Raw genomic sequence first — 10,574 nt, 5'->3', positions numbered from 1 at the left:
ATGGCTCAGCTCCAGCCACTGCAGCCATTTGGGGAGTGAACCAGCGGATGGAAGACCTCTCTCTCACTCTCTCTGCCTGTCCTTCTCTCTCTGTGTAACTCTGACTTTCTAAATAAATAAACAAACAAACAAATAGCGGGAGGAAACCAAAAGGTGGAAGTGGGGACAGGAGGGAGGGTAGGGTAGGATGGGAAGTGTATGAAATATGACACTTGTGTACCTTAAAAATTTTTACGAATATATATTTTTTAAACAAGAAAATGTATATATACACAATGGAATATTATTCAACCATAACAAAAGGTTGAGCATGTTATGAGCAATCACCGCAACACTGATATGAAGTCGGCCTGGAGCTCCACGAGTGGCTCCGGGCCCCATACCACCACCGGGGCCTGCCAGCCCCCTGCCCGCCTCAAGGTGGCGGTCCTACCTTTGCCTACTGACTGCCAGCGGGATCCCATTTGCACCTGAGTACAGCCCTCAGCCTCCCGTCTAGTCTACGCCACACAAACTACCGCCTCCACAGAGCTGCACGCATGCGCCCCTCCACCCTCTGGGCGCCTCAGGGCGCCAGCGCATGCGTAGGGCTGAGGCACGGGAACACGGCCAGCTCCCAGAATGGGGCGCTCTCACGAACCCAAGGCCCTCTCGACTTCCACAGCAAACTTAACTCTCAACACCTGCACTGCCTCACCGTCTCCTTGAGGTCTCCCCGATCACTTCTGCCTTCGATGATAGCGCTGAAATACTGCTTTCGCCCGGCACTTGATATCCGTATGCCTTGTATGGGTTGAAGAGTCCACAGGTTTGTACCCTCGCACCTTGTACTCTTTCGTCGGCCCAATAGGAATGATGTGATGTATATCGTAGTCGCTCAAATTAGAGTTCAACTAAGGCTGACTGAGCTAAAACCTGAAACCTCTGAAAATCCTGTTATACGTCATTTCACAATAAGAAGTCCTGTGTCGTTAAAGTAAAATGAAATTCTACCATTTACATCAAAATGGATGCAACTAGAGGACAACTGGTTGTGTTAAATAAACTGGACACAGAAAGGTAAATATCTCATGTTTTCCCAAAATTTTTTAAAATGAAAAAAATAAACAAAAACAAGACATGTTTTGTGTAGCAGTATTTCTGCAAATACAGTTTTGTAAAATTTTGTTTTTTACCTTTTTCAAACCAGTAGTTAAGAATTGTATGCTACTACAGTTTTAATGATCTGAGATTGCTTTAAAATTTACTGTATATGTGTGAAATGATCACTTTTCCATTTGTTGTTGCTTATAGCCCTTTTCTATATTCCAAGTAAACTAGGATCTTTTTGCTTTTTACTAGTTAAATTTCTTATTCGGTGAAATATTAAGCCTCTTTACTATAACTTAGATTTAAAATGTGTTATCCAAAAACTCAAAAATGAAAAGTAGAGGAAAGGAGGGTAGGAGAGTGAGAGAGGGAGGTAAGGTTGAAGGGATTATTACATTCATAGAATTTAATCTAAGAACTATCTTGAATCTGTTAAAAGCTAATTAAAAATAAAAGTATAGAGCAAATAAATGCTAAAAAAGAAATACCAGCATTTATAATAATATCAAACGTGAAATATTTAGAGTAAATTGAACAGGTTATGTACAATAGCTGCACCAGAATCTATGAAGCATTGCAAAATAATACTGAAGATCTAAATAAACTAAAAGGTCTTGCTCATGAATTAGAGAACACATTATTGGTAAGATGTCAATACATTCAGAGTTGGTCTATAGACCAACTGTGATCACAATCAGAACCTCAGCAGATTCTCAGTAGAAACTGAGGAGCAGTTTCAAATTTAATAAGAAGGACAAAAAAAATTTTAAAAATCCAAACAGTCATCAAGACAGCAGTACTGGACAGACACATAAAGAACAGATAAAAAAAAATACACATACCCCATATATGTGCACATACACACAATGCATATACAGGTATAGATGGACACATTACATACATTTTGATATGTCATGTATATTATTTATATACGTATGCATATACAAAATAAACATATATGTGTACATGTATATACAAAATAAGCAAATGATTTCCAACAAGATTTTAAAAATAATTCTTTTATAAATATATAGTCTTCATTTTTTTCAGCTTTACTAAAGTATAAATGTTAAAAAATTAGTATATATTCAAGGTGTACAATATGATATTTTGATATACATACAAGTTGGAAATGATTACCACAAACTAATTAATATAGCCATCATCTCACATAGCTACCTGTTCTTGTATGTAGGGAGGATACCTAAGATTCACTTTATTAGTAAAGCAACATAGAATCTTTAAAAGAACCTACAGGGGCCGGCGCTCTGGCACAGTGGGTTAAAGGCCCAGACCACAGGGCTGGCATCCCACATGGGCACCAGTTCAAGTCTTGGCTGCTCTACTTCCCATCCAGCTCCCTGCTAATGCACCTGAGAAATCAGCAGAGGATGGCCCAAGTGTGTGGGGCCCTGTACTTATGTGGGAGACCGGGAGGAAGCTCCTGGCTCTTGGCTTCGGATGAGCTCATTTCAGTTCCCACTATTGTGGTCATCTGGAGAGTGAACCAGCAGATCGAAAAACTCACTCTCTTTCTCCCTCTCTCTCTATCTGTCTCTACTTCTCTCTGTCACTCTTTCGAATTAGTAAAATATATCTTAAAAAAAAAAAGAACCTACAGACTTATATAATATCTGAAATTTAATTCAAAATGTAGGAATCACAGACATAGCATTAAAACTATATATCTTTCAGAAAAACACAAGAGAAAATCTTAGAGCCCTTAGATTAGGCAAATATTGACACTGAAATCATGAACCAAAAAATTAAAAATAAGTAAATTGAACATTATCAAAATTAAAACTTTCTTCTCTATAAAAAATTGAAAAGGTAGGAGCACAATCAAGAAAATACTTATAAAACATATATCTGATAAAAAACTAATTCAGAATATAAAAAGAACTCTTTTTTTTATTTGACAGGTAGAGTAAGAGAGAGACAGAGAACAAAAATAACTCTTAAAAGTAACTAATAAGAGAAGCAACTTCATTTTTAAAGTGTGTAAAATATTTGAACAGATACTACCCAGTGAAAATAAATAGATGGTAAAATAGCTTAACATCATTAGTCATTAGGTAATTACAAAATAAAAATTCGAGATACACGACATACCTAAGAGAATGCTTGAACTAGAACAAGAGGTTAAAAACAAAAACAAAAACTCACCACACCAATTTCTGGCAAAGACACAGAAGAACTGGAATTCTCATCCATTGCTTCTGAGAATGAAAAATGGTACAGCTACTTGAGGAAATAATATGATCTTATGAAAGATATAGCAATTTCAATTCTAGGTGTTTACCCAAAAGGAATGAAAGTAGGTATTTCACAATAAGGTCTGAATGCAGTTATTTAGAGCTAATTTTTTTTTTCAGCATCTCCAGAAACAACTCAAATCCATCATCTGGTATATGTATAAGCAGATTTTATTGTATATCACTTGCATCTCAATAAATCTGACTTCTAAAGGAACAGGAAGAAGGAAACCTTGATCAAACTTATTGCTTCCTCATGGAATCATTTCCTGCCTCTATTGTTTCTAGCCTGGTCTATCACTCCAACAGAAGAGTGACCATTCTCCTTTTTCCCATCAAACTCTATGTGTCTCCATCCTCAAGCATTGTGTACGAGGTTAAACATTGGTTTTGCAGTCTTTTCTCCTACTGGCTGGGGCTCCTTGAGGGTTCTTTCTCCCAAAACTATATCCCCATGTTTAAAGTCATCTTTAAGGGCCAGTGCTGTGGCATAGGGGATGAAGTCACCTTTAACACACAAATATAATCAATAACTATCAGGAGAGAGGAAGAAATAAAATATGGGGAATAAAAGAACAGAGAATCTTTTCCTTAACTATTTTCTCTTCTAACTATCCCGTGAGAAAGTAAAAAATTTCTTCTATCAACTTTAGCACAAAGTTAATCTTAACAACAAAAATGCCCTGCATTTCTATGTTTTTAAAGTAACTCAGGATTTTTATTTTGTTAAGGTACTGTGTGGTCAACAAATGGAGTGATGACTGCCCCTCAGCAGGTGATTTGTTACTAACAGTTCCCAAGAATATAGAACTCGCAGCACCACATAATATCACATGGAGAAGCACCAGTCAATCAAGAGGCAGAAGGTATGAGAAAAAAAGTGCGGCAAAAGCTTGTATCATGATTTTTCCAAAAAGAAATGGACAAGGTTGGATTAACAACCAAGCATTACTTAGGTTTTTAGTTTAAGTAATCTGGGCAGGCTCTGTGCTAAGGTCTCCAGTAGTCCAGCAGATGGTTCAAGAGTGAGTTAGGACAGGGGCACTGTGTTCCCAACTGCAGGAGACTAATAAAATGAGCCAGATGGGTATGAAGGTTGGTTTGAGTACAAACAGGGTACTCATAAGCTCCAGGTGCGCTCAAGGACACAGCCACCAGGGAAGGGGCAATCTCTCTGCATTTCAGTGAGGCCCAGAGTGCCAGAGCACTCAGTATAAAGAAAATAAGGAAATAAAGTTAATACAATTTATACAGTACCTTTTCTTTATACACTGCAGCATATTCAGTAACCTTAGAATAAAATTCGGTGTGCCCTGCTGGTTATCTAGGTATTAGCTATATTTTTCGTATTTTAAATTAGTCTAACATCTTGCTAAATATCAAATGAAAAATAGCTTAGATGATGTGCTTAGACATATTCCTCTATATTCTGCACTAAGCACTACATAAACATTGAGAAAAATATTTAATTTGTATATGGTAAGATGGATTACACAGTCAACTTCTTTAACTTTTACTTCCCACTGTGAATCAACTGAAGCTACGCTTTAGTGCCTTCCAGGATAAGTAATAGAAAATGCCACAGACAAAAACTGCTGAGTTATCTTCACCCTTGTTCTTTTATTTAATATTATTTCCATGTTATTTTATTTAACAAGTGATACAGGAGCTGGGAAAATACAATAGTGTGTCTGTGCTTGTAAAGATATTGGAGAAATCAATTACAATTTGAGAGAAAGCATTACATTTTCTTATGCACATTTTGTTTAAAGTGTTAGGAAAAGGCCACTCTGTCTTAGACTCCAAATTTATTTGCCTTAAAATAAATCCCTAGATAACAAGAGAACAAAACATCTATCATGAGTTCCAAGATCACTATCAGGTTTTCATTTCTGACTTTTCTCCTTCATGTCTGCTTTATTCACAGTTAAAGCTGAGAATAATAATAATATAAATGTAAGACCATCTAACGCTTTCATCATAGGGTTCTCTCAGCTACTGGATAAATGCACAAAATAACATATTCATGTAGGAAACTGTGCTTTGTGTCTCAAATAGCCTTTGTCAATTCACCTCTCACTCCTAAGAATCTAATAAGAAATCCTGAATAACTTTAAAAAGTGATTTTAAACATAACCTCAGGTAACAGTAGTAATTTTAAATAGCCAACATACGACACCTTACTGTGTGCTTACTAAGTGTTTGGCTTATAATATCTTATTTATTTCTCCAAACACTGCACAAGGGATGTATTTATAAAAACCTCATCTGTAGATGTAGAAAATGAAGGACAGAAAAGTAAGAAACCCAGCTTGCAGTTGGTAAACCCAGGATTTAAATGAATGCGTCTCTGACTCCTAAACCAATACTTCTATCTACTTTATTATATGTTGTATCTCATGTAGAAGCTGCTTGGTTAGAGCATTTTCTCCTAGAAACCATGTTACAGGCACTATTTATAGTCTTGTGAGTAACCACAAGGCAAATTGCATCTGTACAAGGTACAAATATTGTTACACAGAATCTGATCATAACTTGTACAATTGTTTCTATGAGACAATGAATTCTAAGAATTTTTTTTACTAGGAATAGCAGAACAGATTTTCTATTTATATACTTGGACAATGGAATCTCTTTCCCTCTCCCCTGTGCCCTATTAAACCTGAATACAGCTGATTATGAAGGGTTTTGCAATATAATAAGAGAGTGAAGTAAGATTGGTTTTTAATTCTGAGGAGAGAGAAGCAGGTAATTCTAGAAAAAACAGAATAACTCCAAGTATAGCAGTAGATGAGAACCCATTCTGTTTACGTTTGAGAAAATACATTCTCACAACACATTACCTAACTACAGCTGCTAAGCCCCAGATAGGTATTTTAAAGATATTTACCCTCTTATCATCTCATCCTTACAATCTAGATATAAATAGCCTTATTTTATAGCGTATGGTTAGTTGGAACTAAAACTGGTTTATACAACCAGGGAAATAGCAGAATCATCTCCTGAAATTTTGCTGGAGGCCAGCTACAAAGACTCCATTATAGTGTAGTGATGAAAGAGGGGCAGTGAACTGAGGGTCAAAGTCGCAGTTGTATTTTATCCGATGAACCAAGTGTTTTAAGCGACCTTCAATTTTTTTTATTTTTAAAAACTGACATAAAATGTATACATATTTACCTGCTATCATGTGATATTTTGACATATTTATGCATTGTGTGTTTTCCGATCATGAGAGAAGTAAGAAATTCTGGAGTTCTGTTGCACAGTAGGGTGACTGTAGATAATAACATTGCATAATATAATTCTCCAACAAAAAATTAGAATAAAGGATTTTTGAATGTTTTCACTGTAAAGAAATGTTAAATACTTCAGGTGATAGATATGTTTTAAGTAAATTTTAATTTAAGTTCCTGGGCTCACCAATTTGTTACAGTTCTCCTATATGGTATCTCTTACATCCAGTTTCCCACACAGTTACATCAATTTCATGGCTCTTGAAAGGATTTAAGAAACCTCATGGACAATGATGGTGATATCAAAATATTACAGAAAAGCACTTCACTCAGGACTATAAATGTATTATTCCACTTAATCCTAATAGGAACCCCAAGTGTTACATATGGCTATTTCCATTTGATAGATAAGAGAATTGATTAATTTGTCTAAGTTCAATATAGCTAACTAGTGGTATTGCATTACCCAAACTCTGTGCTCTTAACTAGCAGCCTGTATTGTTTCTAATTAAACACTATATTGTAATTGCTAAAAGCATCTGAATCTACTCCAAGGTCCACTAAAGGACGCTGATGAATGAGTTCTTCAGCAGCAGATATTTTGCTTTCCTTTTAAAAAATAATCAGTCAGGGCCAGTGCTGTGGCGCAGAGAGTTAAAGCCCTGGCCTGAAGTGCTGGCATCCTATATGGGTGCTGGTTCTAGTCTCGACTGCTCCATTTCTGATCCAGCTCTCTGCTATGACCTGAGAAAGCAGTGGAAGATGGTCCAAGTCCTTGGGCTCCTGTACCCACATGGGAGACCCAAAAGAAGCTCCTGGATCCTAACTTGAGATCGGCTCTACTCCGGCCATTGAAGTCATTTGGAGAGTGAACCAGCAGACCTCTCTCTCTCTCTCTCTCTCTCTCCCCCGTCTCTACCTCTCTCTATCTCTCTCTGTAACTCTTTCAAATAAATAAATAAATCTTTGAAAAAAATCAGCCAAGGTTTCATTCAACTGAAATCAGAAATTTCAATTCAACACAATTGCCCATATATTATATGAAAAAAACCTTCACCAGAGAAGGTTGGCTTAATTGTCCAGAGGATTTGAGACTAAACAGTCCTTTGATTTCACTCTGGAATCAATGGTCCTCATATTCCTCTGTCACTGTGAAGACTATAGCTTCTCATCTCTACACAACAGAAGAATGGATGTGCAAGAAAGGGAAGCTCCCTGATGTATTAAAGAGAACTGCAAGTTCGGCAGAGGATTGATGGTGGCTTCAAGAGAATGTGCTCTCCCATCCACTCACAAGTGTAATTTAAAGAGGATTTTTCAAGGCATGGATAGACACCATTACTCACATCAATTCCCACTGCTTTTTCTCTCTCTAACTCTTTACCAATTCTGGTCCACAGCAATTCTGCCCTGTTTAATCAACAGCATGCATTTGAGAAGTATTCTCTAGCAGCCCCAGATGAATTTCTTATATCATAAATTGAATGAAGTGGTGAACATGATAAATATGTCTGCAGTGTAACAGATTGATTTCAAACTGTATGATCTGCCTGAGGGTAAAAGGAATTTCCCAAACTATGGCAACTCCAGATCTGAAAAGATCTATTTTCACCAGAAGCCTAACTTCAGTTTTTTCACTGTGAAATTTTTTCAATGAAAAATTCTATGTGCAACCCCCTGTGTTGAAAATTAAAACATAAGGAAGCTGAAGGACATAAATTTATACAGGATGAAGGTTTTATAAAATACAGTGTATCTGTGACTCAGGAAGTTTTTCTAGCCCTTTGTCCAAAGGACAGTGTAGGAGGCAGAATAGTATATCCCCAAACATTCCCATGCTCTAATCTTTTGATACTGGGAATGTTAAATTTTAAGTCAAGGATATCAAAGTTTCAGGTAGCATTAAGGTTGTCCATTAGGTGATTTTGAGATGGACTGTCCTGGGATATATGGGCAGGATCAATGTAATCATAAGGGGGTGGGCATTGTGGTTCAACAGGTTAAACCACAGGTTAGGATGCCCACATCCCTTATCTGAGTGCCTGTTTCCAATCCAGCTTTCTAATGCACATGAGAGGCAGCAGATGATGGCCCAAGTACTTGGGTTCCTGCCACCCACATGACAAACACAGATGGAGCTCCTAGATCCAGGTTTCAGTCTGGTCCAGCCACAGCTGTCACAGGCATTTGTGAAGTAAACAGTCGATGGAAGATCCATCTCTCTCTTTCTCTCCATCCCTCCGTTTCTCCCTCTGCCACCTCCTTCCTTTCTTATTCCCTCCATTTCTGTCTTTTGAATAAACAAAACTTTAAAAAAAATAAACAGAATACAGGCATGAGACTAAACATCCAAGGGGTATTTTGCCAAATGAGATAACTTTAAGATGTCTGACCTTCAGAAGCATAATAAATTGTATATTTTTAAGCCATTAATCTGCCACAACAGAAAAAGGGAACTTGATGGCACCAGGAAGTAGGGCGATATAACAAATACCTTAAAGACAGAAGTGGTATTGGAACTGGGCAAAGAGAAAGAGATGGACAAAATCTGATTAATCTGGTAGAAAAACTCTGGATTGCCTGAATGTTAGTAGAATCATAGATGATAGTGACAACTAGTGAGGACTACTAGTTAGAGTTAAAGGGAGGGGAGAAGGGGTTTTGAAGAATAGCTAAAGAGTCGTGAAAACTCTAAGGAAGCTATGAATATTACACACTGCTTTATGCCTGCCAAACAAGGGCAATGAACTGACAGGTACTTTACATATCTTATCTTATTCCTGAAAGGCTAAAGGTGTTTTGGTTAAAATTTAGGAAATAAAATGTCAAGATAAGAAAATCCTTCCTATGAAAAGAATCATAGGTAGAACTTCACACAAACACACTGAACTATACAATCCAAATTGCTCTTAAATAGATGGTCCCTTCCCAACTCAGACTCCAGATAGGCTGAAATGTGTATGTGGAGACAGATACCTGGAAAAGCATAACTAGTCAGCAGAGTTATGAATGAAATTATGTTGAGTGTGTGAGGAGACTTCAGAGAAATGGACCTGCAAGATGAGGCACTGCAGAAGAACAAGATGGGGCAAGAGAATCCTGCTTGTTTATTACTAAGTGAAGAAAGCCATTCTTGAAGGGTTAAACTATTTTCTTATAACTATATGATGTTCTGGAAGAAGACAGAACTGCAGAAACAATTTTTAAAAATTCAAAGTTTGCAAGGGGTTATGGAGTGGAATAGAAGGAATCAAGAAATCAAGCACAGGGAATTTTTAAGGCAATGAAACCACTCTGTATAAACCAAAAATGTGGGGAAATAATTTTATCTACTTAATTCTTCCAGTATTGTGGGTAGCTCTTCTTTTTCTTCCCTTGGTCCAGAAGAATTCATTTGTAAAAAGACAAAGAAAATGGGTAAGGAAAAGCAAGATCCAGTCCCCAGCATATAGAGACTTTTGTTTTCTCTGTAACTCCGTTCAGGTTTCCTAAATCAGTTATGTTTTCACATCAGACTTCCAGATGAGCCCTCTCCAGAAAGATAAGAACATTTCCCTTTAAGGAAATGTGATAAAATGGCAGAGTCATCACAAAATCATTTGGGGGCAGTATAAAATTCCAGGATAAAATTTCAAACACTGGGACTTACAGTCTTTGGAAGAATTGTTTAGAGTATAGAAGGATTCTGGTATCAGAGAGTTACTCAATGAGTATTCACCTTTCCCTTTCACACATAAGGCATCTCAACCTGGCCCCTATTGGAGGGCTGGTCTGGAGAGCAAAGCTAAGCTTATAAAATCATCTGATCAGATACTGAAATATGAGTTCTCGTTCAGGGAACAGAATCTCCCCTAACAGAGAACATACACACTCATGGGCCCAAGATTTGGCACCTGTTCTCAGAAGAGGAACTGACTAAAATTTTAACAGCAAAATGGGTACAAAAAGTACACCTTTGAGTTTTTACACCCTCATTAAAAAAAAAAAGGTTAACATG

The 10,574-nt window shown here is 37.1% G+C and overlaps 1 long non-coding RNA gene across 2 annotated transcripts; it reads left to right on the top strand.

Moving 5' to 3' along the window:
• The first annotated feature begins 483 nt into the window (after positions 1 to 483).
• Positions 484 to 7,513, top strand: LOC149126140 (uncharacterized). 2 transcript variants are annotated; one of them, XR_016234898.1, is made up of 3 exons: positions 484 to 1,059; positions 4,076 to 4,210; positions 7,308 to 7,513. It is a non-coding gene; the product is annotated as an uncharacterized LOC149126140 (long non-coding RNA). The 2 variants fall into 2 exon arrangements; XR_016234899.1 differs by having other exon boundaries at positions 493 to 808.
• The last annotated feature ends 3,061 nt before the right edge of the window (positions 7,514 to 10,574 follow it).

The sequence above is a fragment of the Oryctolagus cuniculus genome, chromosome 6, assembly GCF_051225735.1.
Source record: "Oryctolagus cuniculus isolate XC-2025 breed Fujian yellow rabbit chromosome 6, ASM5122573v1, whole genome shotgun sequence".
NCBI classification, from domain to species: Eukaryota; Metazoa; Chordata; class Mammalia; order Lagomorpha; family Leporidae; genus Oryctolagus; species Oryctolagus cuniculus.
This window is presented reverse-complemented; position numbering and strand designations above follow the sequence as displayed.